Here is a 22,984-nt window from a genome sequence, read left to right on the forward strand (position 1 = left end):
TAGTAATTGAGGAAGAAGATCTCAGGAGATCTAGGTTCATGAATACTTATTTGACATGTAGATTTAAGTTGACATCATCTTTTCATCGACTTGACTAGTGGGTATATGGGGTACGGTAAATGAGAAGGTGTGATTCCACACAGCCATAATCTCCCTGGCCTTAAGTTACTCTCCCCAGTAACCCCACAAAACTGTGTGTGTGTGTGTGTGTGTGTGTTATCCTACAAGCTTGTAAGAGTAAATACTTTTCAGAAGCCTGCAAAGCTTTGTAGTTTATGTCAGTGTACCTATCGACGATGCAGCATATCTGCATTTGGTGTCTCATCTCGTTCTTAGCAAATAATTGATAATTATCAAGCAGAGCATACTGTACATCATAATGTCTAAAAAATGTTGGTGTATTTCTCAATAAGAGGGGGATGAAATAATATTCATGATGAGCTAATAGAAAGTAGTTGATATTTGTGTATACTTCTTCTGCAATAGTAATTGAGTAAGAAGATCTCAGGAGATCTAGGTTCAGGAACATTTACTTGCCATGTACACTCCTGGAAATTGAAATAAGAACACCGTGAATTCATTGTCCCAGGAAGGGGAAACTTTATTGACACATTCCTGTGGTCAGATATATCACATGATCACACTGACAGAACCACAGGCACATAGACACAGGCAACAGAGCATGCACAATGTCGGCACTAGTACAGTGTATATCCACCTTTCACAGCAATGCAGGCTGCTATTCTCCCATGGAGACAATTGTAGAGATGCTGGATGTAGACCTGTGGAACGGCTTGCCATGCCATTTCCACCTGGCGCCTCAGTTGGACCAGCGTTCGTGCTGGACGTGCAGACAGCGTGAGACGACGCTTCATCCAGTCCCAAACATGCTCAATGGGGGACAGATCCGGAGATCTTGCTGGCCAGGGTAGTTGACTTACACCTTCTAGAGCACGTTGGGTGGCACGGGATACATTGTCCTGTTGGAACAGCAAGTTCCCTTGCCGGTCTAGGAATGGTAGAACGATGGGTTCGATGACGGTTTGGATGTACCGTGCACTATTCAGTGTCCCCTCGACGATCACCAGTGGTGTACGGCCAGTGTAGGAGATCGCTCCCCACACCATGATGCCGCCTGTTGGCCCTGTGTGCCTCGGTCGTATGCAGTCCTGATTGTGGCGCTCACCTGCACGTCGCCAAACACGCATACGACCATCATTGGCACCAAGGCAGAAGCGACTCTCATCGCTGAAGACAACACGTCTCCATTCGTCCCTCCATTCACGCCTGTCGCGACACCACTGGAGGCGGGCTGCACGATGTTGGGGTGTGAGCGGAAGACGGCCTAACGGTGTGCGGGACCGTAGCCCGGCTTCATGGAGACGGTTGCGAATGGTCCTCGCCGATACCCCAGGAGCAACAGTGTCCCTAATTTGCTGGGAAGTGGCGGTGCGGTCCCCTACGGCACTGCGTAGGATCCTACGGTCTTGGCGTGCATCCGTGCGTCGCTGCGGTCCGGTCCCAGGTCGACGGTCACGTGCACCTTCCGCCGACCACTGGCGACAACATCAATGTACGGTGGAGACCTCACGCCCAACGTGTTGAGCAATTCGGCGGTACATCCACCCGGCCTCCCGCATGCCCACTATACGCCCTCGCTCAAAGTCCGTCAACTGCACATACGGTTCACGTCCACGCTGTCGCGGCATGCTACCAGTGTTAAAGACTGGGATGGAGCTCCGTATGCCACGGCAAACTGGCTGACACTGACGGCGGCGGTGCACAAATGCGGCGCAGCTAGCGCCATTCGACGGCCAACACCGCGGTTCCTGGTGTGTCCGCTGTGCCGTGCGTGTGATCATTGCTTGTACAGCCCTCTCGCAGTGTCCGGAGCAAGTACGGTGGGTCTGACACATCGGTGTCAGTGTGTTCTTTTTTCCATTTCCAGGAGTGTAGATTTAAGTTGACGTCATCTTTTCATCGACTTGACTAGTTGGCTGAGGGGGTACGGTGACTGAGAAGGTGTGGTTCCACACACCCATAATCTCCCTGGCCTAAAGCTACTCTCCCCAGTAACCCTACAAAACTCTGTGTGTGTGTGTGTGTGTGTGTGTGTGTGTGTGTGTGTGTGTGTGTGTATGTGTGTGTGTGTCTTCCGACATGCTTGAAAGAGGAAATTCTTTTCCAAAGCCAGCAAAGCTTTGTAGTTTATGTCAGTGTACCTATCGTCAATGCAGCATATCGGCATTTGGTGTGTCACCTCGTTCTTAGTAAATAATTGATAATTATCAAGCACAGCATACTGTACATCATAATGTCTGAAAACTGTAGGTGTATTTCTTAATAAGAGGGGCATGAAATAAAATTCACGATGAGCCAATATAAAGTAGTTGATATTTATGTATATATTTTCTGCAATAGTAATTGAGTAAGAAGATCTCAGGAGATCTAGGTTCAGGAATATTTACTTGCCATGTAGATTTAAGTTGACATCATCTTTTATCGACTTGACTAGTGGGCTGTGGGAGTACGATGACTGAGAAGGTGTGATTGCACACAGCCATAATCTCCCTGGCCTAAAGTTACTCTCCCCAGTAACTCCACAAACCTGTGTGTGTGTGTGTGTGTGTGTGTGTGTGTGTGTGTGTGTGTGTGTGTGTGTGTGTGTGTCTTCCGACATGCTTGAAAGAGGAAATTCTTTTCAAAAGCCAGCAAAGCTTTGTAGTTTATGTCAGTGTACCTATCGTCAATGCAGCATATCGGCATTTGGTGTGTCACCTCGTTCTTAGTAAATAATTGATAATTATCAAGCACAGCATACTGTACATCATAATGTCTGAAAACTGTAGGTGTATTTCTTAATAAGAGGGGCATGAAATAAAATTCACGATGAGCCAATATAAAGTAGTTGATATTTATGTATATTTTTTCTGCAATAGTAATTGAGTAAGAAGATCTCAGGAGATCTAGGTTCAGGAATATTTACTTGCCATGTAGATTTAAGTTGACATCATCTTTTATCGACTTGACTAGTGGGCTGTGGGAGTACGATGACTGAGAAGGTGTGATTGCACACAGCCATAATCTCCCTGGCCTAAAGTTACTCTCCCCAGTAACTCCACAAAACTGTGTGTGTGTGTGTGTGTGTGTGTGTGTGTGTGTGTGTGTGTGTATGTGTGTGTGTGTCTTCCGACATGCTTGAAAGAGGAAATTCTTTTCAAAAGCCAGCAAAGCTTTGTAGTTTATGTCAGTGTACCTATCGTCAATGCAGCATATCGGCATTTGGTGTGTTACCTCGTTCTTAGTAAATAATTGATAATTATCAAGCACAGCATACTGTACATCATAATGTCTGAAAACTGTAGGTGTATTTCTTAATAAGAGGGGCATGAAATAAAATTCACGATGAGCCAATATAAAGTAGTTGATATTTATGTATATTTTTTCTGCAATAGTAATTGAGTAAGAAGATCTCAGGAGATCTAGGTTCAGGAATATTTACTTGCCATGTAGATTTAAGTTGACGTCATCTTTTATCGACTTGACTAGTGGGCTGTGGGAGTACGGTGACTGAGAAGGTGTGATTCCACACAGCCATAATCTCCCTGGCCTAAAGTTACTCTCCCCAGTAACTCCACAAAACTGTGTGTGTGTGTGTGTGTGTGTGTGTGTGTGTGTGTGTGTGTGTATGTGTGTGTGTGTCTTCCGACATGTTTGAAAGAGGAAATTCTTTTCAAAAGCCAGCAAAGCTTTGTAGTTTATGTCAGTGTACCTATCGTCAATGCAGCATATCGGCATTTGGTGTGTCACCTCGTTCTTAGTAAATAATTGATAATTATCAAGCACAGCATACTGTACATCATAATGTCTGAAAACTGTAGGTGTATTTCTTAATAAGAGGGGCATGAAATAAAATTCACGATGAGCTAATAGAAAGTAGATGATATTTATATATATTTTTTCTGCAATAGTAATTGAGTAAGATCTCAGGAGATCTAGGTTCAGGAATATTTACTTGCCATGTAGATTTAAGTTGACGTCATCTTTTCATCGACTTGACTAGTGGGCTTAGGGGGTATGGTGACTGAGAAGGTGTGATTCCACACAGCCATAACCTCCCTGAACTAAAGTTACTTTCCCCAGTAACCCCACAAAATTGTGTGTGTGTGTGCGCGTGTGTTTTCCTACAAGATTGTAAGGAGAAATTCTTTTCAAAAGCCAGCAAAGCTTTGCAGTTTATGTCAGTGTACCTATCGTCAATGCAGCATATCTGCATTTGGTGTGTCACCTCGTTCTTAGTAAATAATTGATAATTATCAAGCAGAGCATACTGTACATCATAATGTCTGAAAACTGTAGGTGTATTTCTTAATAAGAGGGGCATGAAATAAAATTCACGATGAGCTAATAGAAAGTAGATGATATTTATATATATTTTTTCTGCAATAGTAATTGAGTAAGATCTCAGGAGATCTAGGTTCAGGAATAGTTACTTGCCATGTAGATTTAAGTTGACGTCATCTTTTCATCGACTTGACTAGTGGGCTTAGGGGGTATGGTGACTGAGAAGGTGTGATTCCACACAGCCATAACCTCCCTGAACTAAAGTTACTTTCCCCAGTAACCCCACAAAATTGTGTGTGTGTGTGCGCGTGTGTTTTCCTACAAGATTGTAAGGAGAAATTCTTTTCAAAAGCCAGCAAAGCTTTGCAGTTTATGTCAGTGTACCTATCGTCAATGCAGCATATCTGCATTTGGTGTGTCACCTCGTTCTTAGTAAATAATTGATAATTATCAAGCAGAGCATACTGTACATCATAATGTCTGAAAACTGTAGGTGTATTTCTTAATAAGAGGGGCATGAAATAAAATTCACGATGAGCTAATAGAAAGTAGATGATATTTATATATATTTTTTCTGCAATAGTAATTGAGTAAGATCTCAGGAGATCTAGGTTCAGGAATATTTACTTGCCATGTACATTTAAGTTGACGTCATCTTTTATCGACTTGACTAGTGGGCTGTGGGAGTACGATGACTGAGAAGGTGTGATTGCACACAGCCATAATCTCCCTGGCCTAAAGCTACTCTCCCCAGTAACCCTACAAAACTGTGTGTGTGTGTGTGTGTGTGCGTGTTTGTGTGTGTGTGTGTGTGTGTGTGTGTGTGTGTGTGTGTGTGTGTGTGTGTGTGTGTGTGTGTGTGTGTGTGTGTGCATGTTTCCTACAAGATTGTAAGAGAAAATTCTTTTCCAAAGCCAGCAAAGCTGTGTAGTTTATGTCTGTGTACCTATCGATGATGCAGCATATCTGCATTTGGTGTGTCACCTCGTTCTTAGTAAATAATTGATAATTATCAAGCAGAGCATACTGTACATCATAATCTCTGAAGAATGTCAGGTGTATTTCTTAATATGAGTGGCGTGAAATAAAATTGACGATGAGCTAATAGAAAGTAGTTGATCTCAAGAGATCTATGTTCAGGAATATTTTCTTGCCATGAAGATTTAAGTTGACATCTGTTCATCGACTTGACTTGTGGTTTGAGAGGCTGCGGTGACTGAGGTGGGTACTATCTACAGAAACACACCAGTGACCTGCCTTCGAGCTTTGTAACCAGGTGTAAAGGATGGTTCAGTATTATTGTTGTTTGAGTTGTATTTACACAATACTCATAGCACACAGCAATGTATACAAAGCTTGTCTTAGACTTTCCTAGCGCATTAAGATTGTGTGCCGGATCACATATCAGCCTAAAATCTTACCTAGCAATATTCTTGCAATCAATGAGAATGAGACATGTCTCTCCATCTTAAACTTTCAGTCTGCCCCTAAGTTGTGTGTCTGGCTGTGCCGCGAAGCTTGAGTGGAAGGTGGCTGTTTTTAAATAGCAAATTCATGACACAGTTTCGCTCCATCAGAACTTTCAAATTAACAATTGCTCCATAGCATTTGGAAGATGAACTCTATTTGTGAGGCTCTGACACATAACAGCACAAATTTGTTTTGTAGTTTACACAGAGTATTGTCTGCTAGTTTGGGATTGAGTTTCAGAATAATTTATTAATAAATAGTTGTACATGAATAACAAATAACTGTACGTACAATAACATCAAGATGCTATATAATAATTACACAGAGATCACAACTCATTTGAAGATTTGGCAGGCTTCGATAATAAATATAATAGAATAAAATAATATCTCGACTAGGGCTGACTAGAATTCAATAGTGATTCTCGGTTGTGGCCACATGTTTCAAAAATTGTTAAATTATGGTATTAGCTGCATGAGTGTAGGCCTACTCAATTTACCACAATGTTGACATATATGACAACATAAAGGCAGGAAAAGATATAATGGCAAAGGCTGAAGGAAGTTTAATGGTAAGAAAGGAGACTTTTGGGCCATTTCTGCAGGACATAAGGGCAAAGATTCACTTTTTTACAATTTGGCAAATTTTCACCTACATTATTAGAAATTTCTTTTTTCCCCCACTCTTGGAAAACAAGACAGTCTCCATGATGACTAAGATCCATCAGTGTCTTTCTTTACTTTACGTAGTTCCCTTTATACAACGTTCAAACACATAACAAAATTTAGATCCGATACGTTCATTGCCTGCCACTGCTTGTTTTTATTGAAACTCTTTTTAATCTCATGCCTCAAAAATGTAAATATATTTTTATAATATTCAAAGCTGTAATTGAGAGAGTGTATAACTCAGTGTTTCCAATAGCTCATGGACTGGGCGAGGACACGTCCCTTGCTGAGCTAAAGGCAAGGCCGACTGGTACTTTCTCCACATTATGTTTTGACTTTTGAAATGACCTTCAAGGGCAAAGCACCTAAATTAAACAACATAATCGTTCAGTTGAAGTGAGCATGAAGAAAGTCATGCACTTGGGAATAGGAATGGACATGTGTACGTATCCACATATTTTTATGTATTTAATTATATTGTGTAAAAAAATCGTATGTTAAGCTGAAATGTTCCACATCATTATGAAATGTATTTGTGACCTGTGGAACAAGTATTAATTGTACATATTTGTACAGGTATGAATGTATATTTGAGTATCTATGAGATATACAGTTTAGAAGACTACTGCAAATATATTATTTTCGTTACTTGTTTACTCGTCCCGTTAGATTTAACAATTAGTATTGAAAGTTAACCCTGATTCATAATATGGCTTCACAATGCACTGAACTGTACTATATGTAAAGGTTCTCTGTGCTTTTCTTACTCACATAAATTACGATAATAATTTATTTCAGACTTGTATACTTCTCTTTTTCCGTTCTTATTTCCTTTCGCTACTTTTAGTTCTTGTCAGTGTAATTTGGGGCCAAGTAATTGATCACGTGAACTGTGTTTGTAATTTTTATCGTGTGCTACATTCATTTGTTTCCTAATATGATCCGTTGCTTTCAAAGATTGCCTCTATGTGGCGTCTCTGACGTCGTTGCCCAAAGCCGCCGAGTGGAATCGGACACTAGAATTGTCCCAGACTTCATTTTTTGTCTGGAGCTTCGACCATAGATACTAGTAGACTGGCCTTGCTGTGCAGAAGCTATACGGCTGGTGTGGCTCCAACATACACCACGTGACTGTTGGCAAAACGTGGCGGGATTTCAAATCAGCGGTCTGCCATCCTATGTTTGTATCGGATTTTCCCCACATTTCTCAATTGACTGCCAAACGCTTCCAACAAAAACTACTTTCTTATTTGTGAAAAATTATGCCAGAACTACATTTGACCTGGATTTGTTCAAAGTACCATTTATAAAATCTAACAAATACATCGAACGCCACTCTGGTGGGCAGTGGGACGAAATTACTATAAACTATCAATTATAGTAAAATGTCGTTAAAATTCTTTTAAACAGTAAGAGTGGGCTCGTGTCAAAACTTTAAACATTGTATTCGCCACGTTTCGAGCTTTAGTCACTTATAAAAGAAAATGGGCTATGGGAATTATGTCAATTATAGGTGTCAAAATTGTTTACTTTAGGAGCAGGTCCATTTTAGAGTATCAATTTTAGGTGCACTTCAAAGGTTCAGTTCCCACTATTTTTACAAAAGTTTAAACTATTAGTTTAAAAAAAAATGATATTTTAGATGAAAGGTGAGACTTTGCAGTTTCAGAAAATAATTTTGGAGCCTAGGTTTAAAAATGACAGACACTGTAAATACAAATTATAGATATACATTGTAAATAATAACTAACCTATCAAAACACTTCTCCTCGAAGTGCTTCGAGCAAAGGCGCGTATGTGCAAATGGCTTAAAGTTTTTCCGTTTCAAGGCCTGTATCCAAAGCTGCCTTCGGTTTTCATCCTTACAGAACCTATGAGTAGGAACGAGAAACAGTTATACTTACTTCTGTAACTGAATCATCACAGATACTTTCCAAAATGTAATATGAGTCTGAGTTTACAGGCATCACTTTCAACACTTTAATATACGTGATACTCTATTTCAAGCGTAAGAAACATATAAAAGTCACTTCAGCAGATTTCAATAAACGCATCTGCACTATCTTAGACACACTTACAGGTGAAATGTAATGCCATTTCCCCGACAAAACGCTTAGTACAGCTATAAGCACAACACGAAACAACCATGTTTTGCCAACATTCACGTGACTTCAGCCCAGAGATGTTGGAGCCACGAAAATGACGTCAGGGCCAGTCTATTATATTTATGGTCGAAGGTCTGGAGTACTAGTTTTTATTGTAATAAATTTTTTATGATTTTGTTTTCTGTTTATTTTCGTAATATTGTGGAACACTTGTAAAAGTTTGCACCGGCCGCCACTGTTTCTTTCTTAGTTCCGTGGTTAAACATGTGTTACTAGGCAGCAACAGCTATAACGACATGTAGCTCGTGTAGAAAAGTATGCGAGAGAAGCACGTGATGGTAATAGAGTTGGGCAATACGATTCTTTTTCCCGATTCGATTCCTACGATTCAATCTCACATTGCGAATCGATTCCTACGATTCGTTCACGATTCTTTCACGATTCATTCTAGTCTGCGATGGCACGATTATTACGGAAGGCAAAAAGTTCTACCTCTTACTCACAGATGGCAGGACATGCCTGAAATTGTCAATGGGGTTAGAATCGAACTGTCATGATAAGATATGCCAGAAATAGTTTATTTATGAGTAAACATGCATATGACGTTACAAGTGTGATTCTCGATTTATATGCCTTAATTGATCAAAGGTCACGTTTGATTTGATTGCCTCTATTGTTTTATTACAGTATGCCAGGAAAGAGGAGTAGATTTTTGCGAAAGGTGGTGCAAAATTACGTGGTATGCCAGTTTGGTTGTGTGGCTTGAACGTATCTAACTACAGACGTCTGTTTTATAGTAACAAAATTTAGCAGTGAGGCAGATGTGGTTTGACTCGTATCATCCTATGTTTTTCTGTGCTAAGATATCTTTCCAAGTTCACATCATCCTTGTAATTCATAACGCAGCTGACAGCCCTCCCACAAGGCAAATGTAGCTTAACTTTCATTTCTTCTAAATACAAAGCATAGGTATTTTGCTTTTAATTTGTCTGAGAACTTGCCGCTGTCACTACTATTTACACGAGAAGACGACACCGCCAAGTGTCAGCTTGGTTTTCACGAGTAATATTACGGCCCACGAACTTCGTTTGTTCGTTCCGAGCTTCCTTTGTTCACACGCATCCTCCACTTGACTGCCATCTGGCGGTCGTAATCATTCGGCACGACTCGGCATGATTCGGAAGTTGCCTTCGAAGCATGGAGGGCTTCGAAGCATAGCGTACTAAGAATCGATGAATCGTTGGAACTTGGAATCGTCACGACTCGGAAACACGCAATCGTTTTTACGATTCTTTTGAACGACGATTCGTCCGTATCACGATTCGATTCTTACGATTCTTTATTTAGAGTCGTTCAAATGAACGACTCATTCACGAATCGCCACAACTCTAGATGGTGATAACGGTACAGCACAACCTGCGCTTGAACAGACAAATAAAATAAACTAAACACCGTCGGTACAGACGTTGAAGGTCCAGCGGCACCGACCGGCCGCCGTGTCACCCTCACAGACAGGCGTCACTGGATGCGGGTACGGAGGGGCACACGGTCAGCACGGAGTTATCCCAGCTGTTGTCAGTTTTCGTGACCGGAGCCGCTTCTTGTCCCTCAAGTAGCTCTTCAGTTTGCCTCACAAGGGCTGAGTGCACCCCTTTTGCCAACAGCGCTCGGCAGACCGGACGGTCACCCATCCAAGTGTTAGCCAAGCCCGATAGCGCTTAACTTCGGTTATCTGACCGGTATTACCAATGCGTCAAGGTCGCTTGCTTGAACAGACAAGTGCATGAATATGACTGTATTGAAAGTAGTTTACAGTTAAGAAATACACGGGGAAAGTCTCAATACTAATAAAAAGGACATACAGAAAGGTTACTGACAATCATTCTTCCCACGCGGCGTTCGCGAACGGAAGAGCAAAGGGTGCGAAATGATAGCGGCAATAAAAGTAACCTCCATCATACACTATAAGGTGGTACATGGAATATGGATGTAGATGTGGAAACACTTTGTGTTCGCAACCAGTCAGCCATTCTAGGGACCGCTCAGTAACAAGCTAGTGGAGACAATGAATTTTGAACACGACAGATGAAGCAGCAAAACATCCTAGGTAATTTGTCGGTACGTGTGACTAGAGATTTCACTGTTTGTAGACGACGCTTCTCTCTGTTCACTGGCTGCTAGCCATTCACTGCCACAGTAAGACCTTCGTAACATTACTCCTTTGGTATATCCCTTCCATTAATCAGAGAGCTGAACAATTTATGACGACGGTATAGCAAAACAGCATTCTGTCCCTCACAGGGGTAACTTGAGCTGAATCCACGGCCGTGAACGACACTGCCGATGGCGTGTCCAATCTGTCACTTCTTTCAGTCTCTGCAGTGATCTCCCAGCCATTTGTGACACAAAAAGTCCGCACTGCACAGCGACGCGAGGATTCACTCCGTAATTCAGTCAGAGGATGTGTGAAACCGCGACCTGAAAAAGAGAGTAAAAAACGCCATGAGGTTATGTTCATCGATTTGTATAACAATTGGGTGTGTGCACATAAAAAACTAACAGACAACGGTAGTATAACATTGATGGAATATTTCGTCAGTACGTGGTAGATCACAGATAATGTACACTATTGGCCATTAAAATTGCTACACCATGAAGAAATGCAGATGATAAACGGGTATTCTTTGGACAAATATATTATACTAGAACTGACATGTGGTTACATTTTCACGTAATTTGAGTGCATAGATCCTGAGAAATTAGTACCCACAACAACCACCTCTGGCCGCAATAACGGCCTTGATACGCCTGGGCATTGAATCAAACAGAGCTCGGATGGCGTGTACAGGTACAGCTGCCCATGCAGCTTCAACACGATAACACAGTTCATCAAGAATAGTTACTGGCGTATTGTAACGAGCCAGTTGCTCGGCCACAATTGAGCAGACGTTTTCAGTTGGTGAGAGATCTGGAGAATTTGCTGGCCAGGGCAGCAGTCGAACATTTTCTGTATCCAGAAAGGCCCGTACAGGCCCTGCAACATGCGGTCGTGCATTATCCTGCTGAAGTGCAGGGTTTTGCAGGGATCGAATGAAGGCTAGAGCCACTGGTCGTAACATATCTGAAATGTAACGTCCACTGTTCAAAGGGCCGCCAATACGAACAGGACGTGACCGAGACGTGTAACCAATGGCACCCCATACCATCACGCTGGGTGATACGCCAGTACGGCGATGACGAATACACGCTTCCAATGTGCGTTCACCGCGATGTCGCCAAACACGGATGCGACCATCGTGATGCTGTAAACAGAACCTGGATTCATGCGAAATAATGACGTTTTCCATTCGTGCACCTGGGTTCGTCGTCGAGTACACCATCGCAGGCGCTCCTGTCTGTGATGCAGCGTCAAGGGTAACCGCAGCCACTGTCTCCGAGCTGATAGTCCGTGCTGCTGCAAACGTCGTCGAACTGTTCGTGCAGATGGTTGTTGTCTTGCAAATGTCGCCATCTATTGACTCAGGGATCGAGACGTGGCTGCACGATCCGTTACAGCCGTGCGAATAAGATGCCTGTCATCTCGACTGCTAGTGATACGAGGCCGTTGGGATCCAGCGCGGCGTTCCGTATTACCCTCCTGAACCCACCGATTCCATATTCTGCTAACAGTCATTGGATCTCGACCAATGCGAGCAGCAATGTCGCCATACGATAAACCGCAATCGCGATAGGCTACAATCCGACCTTTATCAAAGTCGGAAACGTGATGGTACGCATTTCTCCTCCTTACACGAGGTATCAGAACAACGTTTCACCATGCAACGCCGGTGAACCGCTGTTTATGTATGAGAAATCGGTTGGAAACTTTCGTCATGTCAGCACGTTGTAGGTGTCGCCACCGGCGCTAACCTTGTGTCAGTGCTCTGAAAAGCTAATCACAGCATCTTCTTCCTGTCGGTTAAATTTCCCGTCTGTGGCACGTCATCTTTGTAGCAATTTTAATGGCCAGTAGTGTAAAAGCAATGTCGCACAATAACACACACATCAAAAAAGTTTTGCAACTCTTCGGTTCTCAGAACTCCTGAAGATAGACGTTGACTGTGGACATTGTATCACAGACACAGTTCTTTTGACTGTTCAAAGACGTCACTAAACCCGCCCCAAAATGGTAAACAATCATGCGTGAGCAGAGCCTATTAGACGGGGGGGGGGGGGGGGGGGGGGGTCTGACAGCCGATCAGTTCAGTCATTCCCCCAGGAAGGAGGTACACGGCTAGTGTTGTCCATAGTTCAGCCATGCCTAGACGACAATACCGCGGTTCGATCGCGTACGTATTGTTACTTTGCGCCAGGAAGGGCTCTCAACAAGGGAAGTGTCCAGGAGTCTCCGAGTGAACCAGAGTGATGATGTTCAGACACGGAGGAGATACAGAGAAAGAGGAACTGTCGATGACATGCCTCGCTCAGGCCGCCCAAGGGCTACTACTGCAGTGGGTGACCGCTACCTACGGATTGTGCTCGGAGGAATCATGACAGCAACGCCGCCATGTTAAATAATGCTTTTCGTGCAGCGACAGGACGTCGTGTTACGACTCATGCTGTGCGCAACAGGCTGCACGATGCGAAGCTTCACTCCAGACATCCGTGGCGAGGTCCATCTTTGCAACCACGACACCATGCAGCGCGGTACAGATGGGCCCAACAACATGCCCAATGGACCGCTCAGGATTGGCATCACGTTCTCTTCACCGATGAGTGTCGCATATGCCTTCAACGAAACAATCGTCGGAGACGTGCTTGGAGGCAACCCGGTCAGGCTGAAAGCGTTAGACACACTGTGCAGCAAGTTGGTGGTTCCCTGATGTTTCGGGGTGGCATTACGTGGGGCCAGGGAACGCCGCTGGTGGTCACGGAAGGCGCCGTAATGTCTGCACGATACTTGAATGCCATCCTCCGACCGATAGTGCAACCATATTGGCAGCGTAATGGCGAGGCAGTCGTCTTCATGGACGACAATTCGCGCCCAATCGTGCATATCTTGTGATTGGCTCTGAGCACTATGGGACTTAACATCTGAGGTCATCAGTCCCCTAGACTTAGAACTACTTAAACCTAACTAACCTAAGGACATCACACACGTGCATGCCTGAGGTAGGATTCGAACCTGAGACTGTAGCAGCAGCGCGGTTCCGGACTGAAGCGCCTAGAACAGCTCGGCCGAGGACCCAGTCCATTCCGTGTAAGCACAGCCCACACCATTATGAAGCCACCACCAACTTGTACGATGCCTTGTTCACAATTTGGGTCTGCACCACACTGGAAGCCTAGCATCAGCTCTTAGAACTGAAATCTGGACTCATCTGACCACGCAACAGTTTTGCTGTTGTTTAGGGTCCAACCGGTACAGATACGAGCTGAGAAGAGCCACTGCAGATGATTTCGTGCTGTTAGCCCCCCTTCTTTCAGCGGTGTACCGTAGGTCTTCAGAAGAGCGTAGCGTTCCAAAGGATTGGAAAAGGGCACAGGTCATCCTCGTTTTCAAGAAGGGACGTCGAACAGATGCGCAGAACTATAGACCTATATCTCTAACGTCTATCAGTTGTAGAAATTTGGAACACGTATTATGTTCGAGTATAACGACTTTTCTGGAGACTAGAAATCTACTCTGTAGGAATCAGCATGGGTTTCGAAAAAGACGATCGTGTGAAACCCAGCTCGCGCTATTCGTCCACGAGACTCGGAGGGCCATAGACACGGGTTCACAGGTAGATGCCGTGTTTCTTGACTTCCGCAAGGCGTTCGATACAGTTCCCCACAGTCGTTTAATGAACAAAGTAAGAGCATATGGACTATCAGACCAATTGTGTGATTGGATTGAAGAGTTCCTAGATAACAGAACGCAGCATGTCATTCTCCCGAAGTAAGAGTGATTTCAGGTGTGCCTCAGGGGAGTGTCGTAGGACCGTTGCTATTCACAATATACATAAACGACCTTGTGGATAACAGAGGAAGTTCACTCAGGCTTTTTGCGAAGGATGGTGTGGTATATCGAGAGGTTGTAACAATGGAAAATTGTACTGAAATGCAGGAGGATCTGCAGCGAATTGACGCATGGTACAGGGAATGGCAATTGAATCTCAATGTAGACAAGTTTAATGTGCTGCGAATACATAGAAAGATAGATCCTTTATCATTTAGCGACAATATAGCAGGTCAGCAACTGGAAAAAGTTAATTCCATAAATTGTCTGGGAGTACGCATTAGGAGTGATTTAAAATGGCATGATCATATAAAGTTGATCGTCGGTAAAGCGGATGCCAGACTGAGATTCATTGGAAGACTCCTAAGGAAATGCAGAAGGTTACAGTACGCTTGTTCGCCCACTGCTTGAATACTGCTCAGTAGTGTGGGATCCGTACCAGATAGTGTCGATAGAAGAGATAGAGAAGATCCAACGGAGAGCAGCGCTTTTCGTTACAGGATCATTTAGTAATTGTGAATGCGTTACGGAGATGATAAACTCCAGTGGAAGACTCTGCAGGAGAGACGCTCAGTAGCTCAGTACGGGCTTTTGTTGAAGTTTCGAGAACACACCTTCACCGAGGAGTCAAGCAGTATATTGCTCCCTCCTACGTATATCTCGCGAAGAGACCGTGAGGATCAAGTCAGAGAGATTAGAGCCCAGACAGAGGCATACGGACAATCCTTCTTTCCACGAACAGTACGAGACTGGAATAGAAGGGAGAGCCGATAGAGGTACTCAAGGTACCCTCTGCCACGCACCGTCAGGTGGCTTGCGGAGTATGGATGTAGATGTAGATGTAGGAAAGGCACTCGCGTCGGTCGTCCGCTGCCACAGCCTATTAGAGTCAAATTTCGTCGAAGTATACTAACGGATACGTCCGTCGTACGTCCCGCATTGATTTCTGTAGTTTTTTCACGCAGTGTCGCTAGTCTGTTAGCACCGGCAGCTCTACGCAAATGCCGCTGCTCTCGGTCGTTAAGTGAACGCCGTCCGCCACTGCGTTGTCCGTGGTGAGAGGTAACGCCTGAAATTTGGTATTCTCGGCACGCTTTTGACTCTGTGGGTCTCGGAATACTGAATTCCCTAACGATTTGCGAAATGGAATGTCCGATGCGTCTAGCTCCAACTACGGTTCCGCATTCAAAGTCTGTTAATCCCAGTCATGCGGCCGTAATCACATCGGTAAGCTTCGCACGCCAATCATGTGAATGACAGCTCCGTCAATGCACTGTCCTCTTATACGTTGTGCGTCCGGCCATCCTGATTTAGGTTTTCCGTGATTTCCCTAAATCGCTCCAGGTAAATGCCGGGATGGTTCCTTTCAAAGGGCACGGCCGACTTCCTTCCCTGTCCTTCCCTAATCCGATGAGACCGATGCCCTCGCTGTCTGGTCTTCCCCAAAACAACCAACCAACCATCTTATACGTTGTGTACGCTACACTATCTGCGTATGCCCATATCTCTATCCCATTGTAATGCCACCTCCTCGGACGAGAAATAAAAATCAAAAATTAGCTCCCAATACTCCAAAGATTTCCCCCCCAAGTCCCAAATTCCCAGAAAGGTGAATAAGCGAACGAAGCTCCATTTATCACTATTATTAGGACAATAACAAGTAATTAAATCAGGAATCTAAGACTTGACAATTTAACAATCTACGAAATAAAGATTCAATTTCAGTAAAATTAAAATCAAAATCATAATAAATGGCAAAATTAGCATAAATTAACATTCGCAAAGTAGAACCAATGATTCCAAAGAATACTCCGCGTGAGTACTCTTTGGGTTGTTGTTGTTGTGGTCTTCAGTCCAGAGACTGGTTTGATGCAGCTCTCCATGCTACTCTATCCTGTGCAAGCTTCTTCATCTCCCAGTACCTACTGCAGCCTACATCCTTCTGAATCTGCTTAGTGTATTCATCTCTTGGTCTCCCCCTACGATTTTTACCCTCCACGTTGCCCTCCAATACTAAATTGGTGATCCCTTGATGCCTCAGAACGTGTCCTACCAACCCATCCCTTCTTCTGGTCAAGTTGTGCCACAAACTTCTCTTCTCCCCAATCCTATTCAATACTTCCTCATTAGTTATGTGATCTACCCATCTAATCTTCAGCATTCTTCTGTAGCACCACATTTCGAAAGCTTCTATTCTCCTCCTGTCCAAACTATTTACCGTCCATGTTTCACTTCCATACATGGCTACACTCCATACAAATACTTTCAGAAATGACTTCCTGACACTTAAATCTGTACTCGATGTTAACAAATTTCTCTTCTTCAGAAACGCTTTCCTTGCCATTGCCAGTCTACATTTTATATCCTCTCTACTTCAACCATCATCAGTTATTTTGCTCCCCAAACAGCAAAACTCCTTTAGTACTTTAAGTGTCCTAATCTAATACCCTCAACATCACCCGACTTAATTCGACTACATTCCATTATCCTCGTTTTGCTTTTGTTGATGTTCATCTTGTATCCTCCCTTCAAGACACCATCCATTCCGTTCAACTGCTCTTCCAAGTCCTTTGCTGTCTCTGACAGAATTACAATGTCATCGGCGAACCTCAACGTTTTTATTTCTTCTCCATGGATTTTCATACCTACTCCAAATTTTTCTTTTGTTTCCTTTACTGCTTGCTCAATATACAGATTGAATAACATCGGGGACAGGCTACAACCCTGTCTTACTCCCTTCCCAACCACTGCTTCCCTTTCATGTCCCTCGTCTTTTATAACTGCCATCTGGTTTCTGTACAAATTGTAAATAGCCTTTCGCTCCCTGTATTTTACCCCTGCCAGCTTTAGAATTTTAAAGAGAGTATTCCAGTCAACATTGTCAAAAACTTTCTCTAAGTCTACAAATGCTAGAAACGTAGGTTTGCCTACTCTTTGGGAATCGTGAGTAATGACTAAGTATAATTCAATGCATTGTCACTACGTTACGAGAGTTAGCCGATGCAGGTCATATATTTGAATGCTCGTACATGTAGGCGTGCTTAGATTGTTTTTGAGATTGAATAACTGCGATCTATTATGACGCAGTAATACGATCTTCTGACTTCAAATATCACGGCATTGGAATTCGAACGGAGGACTTTTACCTACTAGAATAAAGTGAACTTTTAACTAGATAACTGAACTAAACATTACTTTGACAGTGATTTAGGCAACGAACACTGATAGACAATTTTCATTCATAATAGCCAGTGGTTTATGGAACTTCAGTGATAGGTCCGAAGCATATAATTTAAATCCCCCCAACGCCTGGGAAAGTTTTCTTGTCAAGGCTCGGTTAGGAAGTGACTATGGGCGTGCGATTCTAGGCGCTACAGTCTGGAACCGCGTGTCCGCTACGGTCGCAGGTTCGAATCCTGCCTCGGGCATGGATGTGTGTGTTGTCCTTAGGTTAGTTAGGTTTAAGTAGTTCTAAGTTCTAGGGGACTGATGACCTTAGAAGTTAAGTCCCATAGTGCTCAGAGCCATTTGAACCGTTTGAGGAAGTGACTGATATTGTGCAATAAAACACCCTCTCGTGCCAAGTCGTGCATCTGTGATTTAAAATTCTATCAAATTATTGACATGAAACTCCCGAGTAATAATTACGCGCAGCGATAATATTTGACTGTAGCTCTCGGCCCTTGTGTAGAACCTTTGACTCAAATAACAAGCCCACTGTTACGATTTCTTAGATACTTGAAATTACGACCAGCTTGTAGGGAATTTGTTGTGGATGTGACTGTATTGGTTTTGTCATTAATATTTCTTCATTAATCAGTTAAACATCGATTACGAACGATCAATTTCGATTCTTGGCGAAGTACACTCCTGGAAATGGAAAAAAGAACACATTGACACCGGTGTGTCAGACCCACCACACTTGCTCCGGACACTGCGAGAGGGCTGTACAAGCAATGATCACACGCACGGCACAGCGGACACACCAGGAACCGCGGTGTTGGCCGTCGAATGGCGCTAGCTGCGCAGCATTTGTGCACCGCCGCCGTCAGTGTCAGCCAGTTTGCCGTGGCATACGGAGATCCATCGCAGTCTTTAACACTGGTAGCATGCCGCGACAGCGTGGACGTGAACCGTATGTGCAGTTGACGGACTTTGAGCGAGGGCGTATAGTGGGCATGCGGGAGGCCGGGTGGACGTACCGCCGAATTGCTCAACACGTGGGGCGTGAGGTCTCCACAGTACATCGATGTTGTCGCCAGTGGTCGGCGGAAGGCGCACGTGCCCGTCGACCTGGGACCTGGGACCGGACCGCAGCGACGCACGGATGCACGCCAAGACCGTAGGATCCTACGCAGTGCCGTAGGGGACCACACCGCCACTTCCCAGCAAATTAGGGACACTGTTGCTCCTGGGGTATCGGCGAGGACCATTCGCAACCGTCACCATGAAGCTGGGCTACGGTCCCGCACACCGTTAGGCCGTCTTCCGCTCACGCCCCAACATCGTGCAGCCCGCCTCCAGTGGTGTCGCGACAGGCGTGAATGGAGGGACGAATGGAGACGTGTCGTCTTCAGCGATGAGAGTCGCTTCTGCCTTGGTGCCAATGATGGTCGTATGCGTGTTTGGCGCCGTGCAGGTGAGCGCCACAATCAGGACTGCATACGACCGAGGCACACAGGGCCAACACCCAGCATCATGGTGTGGGGAGCGATCTCCTACACTGGCCGTACACCACTGGTGATCGTCGAGGGGACACTGAATAGTGCACGGTACATCCAAACCGTCATCGAACCCATCGTTCTACCATTCCTAGACCGGCAAGGGAACTTGCTGTTCCAACAGGACAATGCACGTCCGCATGTATCCCGTGCCACCCGACGTGCTCTAGAAGGTGTAAGTGAACTACCCTGGCCAGCAAGATCTCCGGATCTGTCCCCCATTGAGCATGTTTGGGACTGGATGAAGCGTCGTCTCACGCGGTTTGCACGTCCAGCACGAACGCTGGTCCAACTGAGGCGCCAGGTGGAAATGGCATGGCAAGCCGTTCCACAGGACTACATCCAGCATCTCTACGATCGTCTCCATGGGAGAATAGCAGCCTGCATTGCTGCGAAAGGTGGATATACACTGTACTAGTGCCGACATTGTGCACGCTCTGTTGCCTGTGTCTATGTGCCTGTGGTTCTGTCAGTGTGATCATGTGATGTATCTGACCCCAGGAATGTGTCAATAAAGTTTCCCCTTCCTGGGACAATGAATTCACGGTGTTCTTATTTCAATTTCCAGGAGTGTAAATATCTCACGCACGTCGACATTTCGGTTCAGCACTGTTATTTTGTGTAATGTCGGCTCCGTAACTTGGTAACTCTACCGACTGTCGCCGAGTTTTAGCCGAGGCCAAGTACAAATCGAACCAAATCATCAAGAAGAGCCGTTATACCATGACTTTTGTCTCTTCAGTCCACATACAGGTTTTGATGAGTGACTTTCCGAGTATCAAAATATGTGGCATAAATGGTTGTATCTTTTGATGGCATTGACTTTCGAGCTTTAATTTCCCACACCACCAAGGCGTGTGTGTCATAAGCTCCAGCTTAATACCTCTACGCATTGCCGAGCAAAAGGGGACTTTACAGCAGCGCAAGAAAGCGATCCTGTATGTGTTTCTTGGTTATCTTGTTGAAGTCAAATTTAGCAGTTCTGTCGCACCGTATCGAGGAGATGGAGAATCTGACAGTCTGCTACACCTATACTATATATTCTGTCATCTTAAATAGCTGAAACTGCGGTGATAAGAGGTTGTAGTCCCTGAAATTGTCGTAAATATCCTGTGACCTATTTCGAGGTTTCGATAAGCGTCTCGTAACCCATACTTTGAAGAAATAAATCATCATCATCATTTAAGACTGATTATGCCTTTCAGCGTTCAGTCTGGAGCATAGCCTCCTTATAAAATTCCTCCACGATCCCCTATTCAGTGCTAACATAGGTGCCTCTTCTGATGTTAAACCTATTACTTCAAAATCATTCTTAACCGAATCCAGGTACCTTCTCCTCGGTCTGCCCCGACTCCTACCCTCTACTGCTGAATCCATGAGTCTCTTGGGTAACCTTGCTTCTCCCATGCGTGTAACATGACCCCACCATCTAAGCCTGTTCGCCCTGACTGCTACATCTATAGAGTTCATTCCCAGTTTCTCTTTGATTTCCTCATTGTGGACACCCTCCTGCCATTGTTCCCATCTACTAGTACCTGCAGTCATCCTAGCTATTTTCATATCCGTAACCTCAACCTCGTTGATAAGGTAACCTGAATCCACCCAGCTTTCGCTCCCATTCAACAAAGTTGGTCGTAAGATCGAACGGTGCACAGATAACATAGTCTCGGTACTGACTTCCTTCTTGCAGAAGAGAGTAGATCGTAGCTGAGCGCTCACTGCATTAGCTTTGCTACACCTCGCTTCCAGTTCTTTCACTATGTTGCCATCCTGTGAGAATATGCATTCTAAGTACTTGAAACCGTCCACCTCTTCTAACTTTGTTCCTCCTACTTGGCACTCAATCCGTTTATATTTCTTTCCCACTGACATTACTTTCGTTTTGGAGATGCTAATCTTCATACTTTAGCCCTTACATTTCTGATCTAGCTCTGAAATATTACTTTGCATACTTTCAATCGAATCTGCCATCACAACTAAGTCATCCGCATATGCAAGACTGCTTATTTTGTGTTCACATATCTTAATCTCATCCAGCCAGTCTATTGTTTTCAACATATGATCCATAAATAATATGAACAACAGTGGAGACAGGTTGCATCCTTGTCTTACCCCTGAAATTACTCTGAGCCATGAACTCACTTTACCGTCAACTCTAACTGCTGCCTGACTATCTATGTAAAGACCTTTAATTGCTTGCAAAAGTTTGCCTCCTATTCCATAATCTCGTAGAACAGACAATAACTTCCTCCTAGGAACCCAGTCATATGCCTTTTCTAGATCTATAAAGCATAGATACAATTCCCTGTTCCACTCATAACACTTCTCCATTATTTGCCGGAAGCTAAAGATCTGGTCCTGACAACCTCTAAGAGGCCTAAAACCACACTGATTTTCATCCAATTGGTCCTCAACTAATACTCGCACTTTCCTTTCAACAATACCTGAGAAGATTTTACCCACAACGCAGATTAAAGAGATACCTTTGTAGTTGTTACAATCTTTTCTGTTTCCATGTTTAAAGATTGGTGTGATTACTGCTTTTGTCCAGTCTGATGGAACCTGTCCCGACTCCCAGGCCATTTCAATTATCCCGTGTAGCCATTTAAGACCTGACATTCCACAGTGTTTGATGAGTTCTGACTTAATTTCATCCACCCCAGCCGCTTTATTGCACAGCAATCTAATGACCATTTTCTCCACTTCCTCAAATGTGATCCTATTTCCATCATCATTCCTATCCCATTCTACCTCGAAATCTGAAACATTATTGATCGCATTTTCACCTACATTGAGCAACTCTTCAAAATATTCCCTCCATCTGCCCAAGGCATCCACAGGATTCACCAGCAGTTTTTCTGACCTGTCCTAAATACTTGTCATTTCCTTCTTACCTCCCTTTCGAAGACTGCTAATTACACTCCACAATGGTTTTCCAGCAGCTTGACCCATAGTCTCCAACCTGTTTCCAAAGTCTTCCCAAGATTTCTTCTTGGATGCTGCAATTATCTGTTTGGCTTTGTTTCTTTCTTCAACATACCTTTCTCTGTCTACCTGAGTTCTAATATGTAGCCATTTTTGATACGCCTTCTTTTTCCTTTTACAGGCTGCCTTGACTGTGTCATTCCACCAAGCTGTTTGCTTCATCCTACTTTTACACACTACTGTTCCAAGACATTCTTTAGCCACTTCTAGTACTGTGTCCCTGTACCTTGTCCATTCCTTTTCCAATGACTGTAATTGACTACATTCAACTAACTGGTACCTTTCTGAGATCGCTGTTATGTACTTGTGGCTGATTTCCTTATCCTGAAGTTTCTCCACTCTTATCCTCCTACATATGGACCTGACCTCCTGCACTTTCGGCCTCACAATCCCAATTTCACTGCAGATTAAATAATGATCAGTGTCATCAAAGAATCCCCTGAATACACGTGTGTCCCTCACAGCCTTCCTGAATTCCTGATCTGTTATTATATAGTCAATGACAGATCTGGTTCCCCTGCCTTCCCATGTATACCGGTGAATGTTCGTATGCTTAAAAAAGGAGTTTGTGATTACTAAGCCCATACTGGCACAGAAATCCAAGAGTTGTTTCCCGTTCCTGTTGGCCTCCATATCCTCTCCAAATTTACCCATAACCTTTTCATACTCTTCTGTTCGATTTCCAATCCTGGCATTAAAATCACCCATGAG

At 44.0% G+C, this 22,984-nt stretch overlaps 1 protein-coding gene across 1 annotated transcript in view; it reads right to left on the minus strand.

The window, feature by feature from the left end:
- Positions 1-6,107: 6,107 nt before the first annotated feature.
- The window catches only part of LOC126108860 (pancreas transcription factor 1 subunit alpha-like), a gene marked incomplete at its 5' end in the record, with an annotated part of 155,659 nt that continues 138,782 nt past the window's right edge, over positions 6,108-22,984 (minus strand). The window contains one exon of the mRNA XM_049914225.1: positions 6,108-11,065. The remainder of the gene's footprint in view (positions 11,066-22,984) is intronic.

This window comes from Schistocerca cancellata, chromosome 11 (genome assembly GCF_023864275.1).
Source record: "Schistocerca cancellata isolate TAMUIC-IGC-003103 chromosome 11, iqSchCanc2.1, whole genome shotgun sequence".
NCBI classification, from domain to species: domain Eukaryota; kingdom Metazoa; phylum Arthropoda; class Insecta; order Orthoptera; family Acrididae; genus Schistocerca; species Schistocerca cancellata.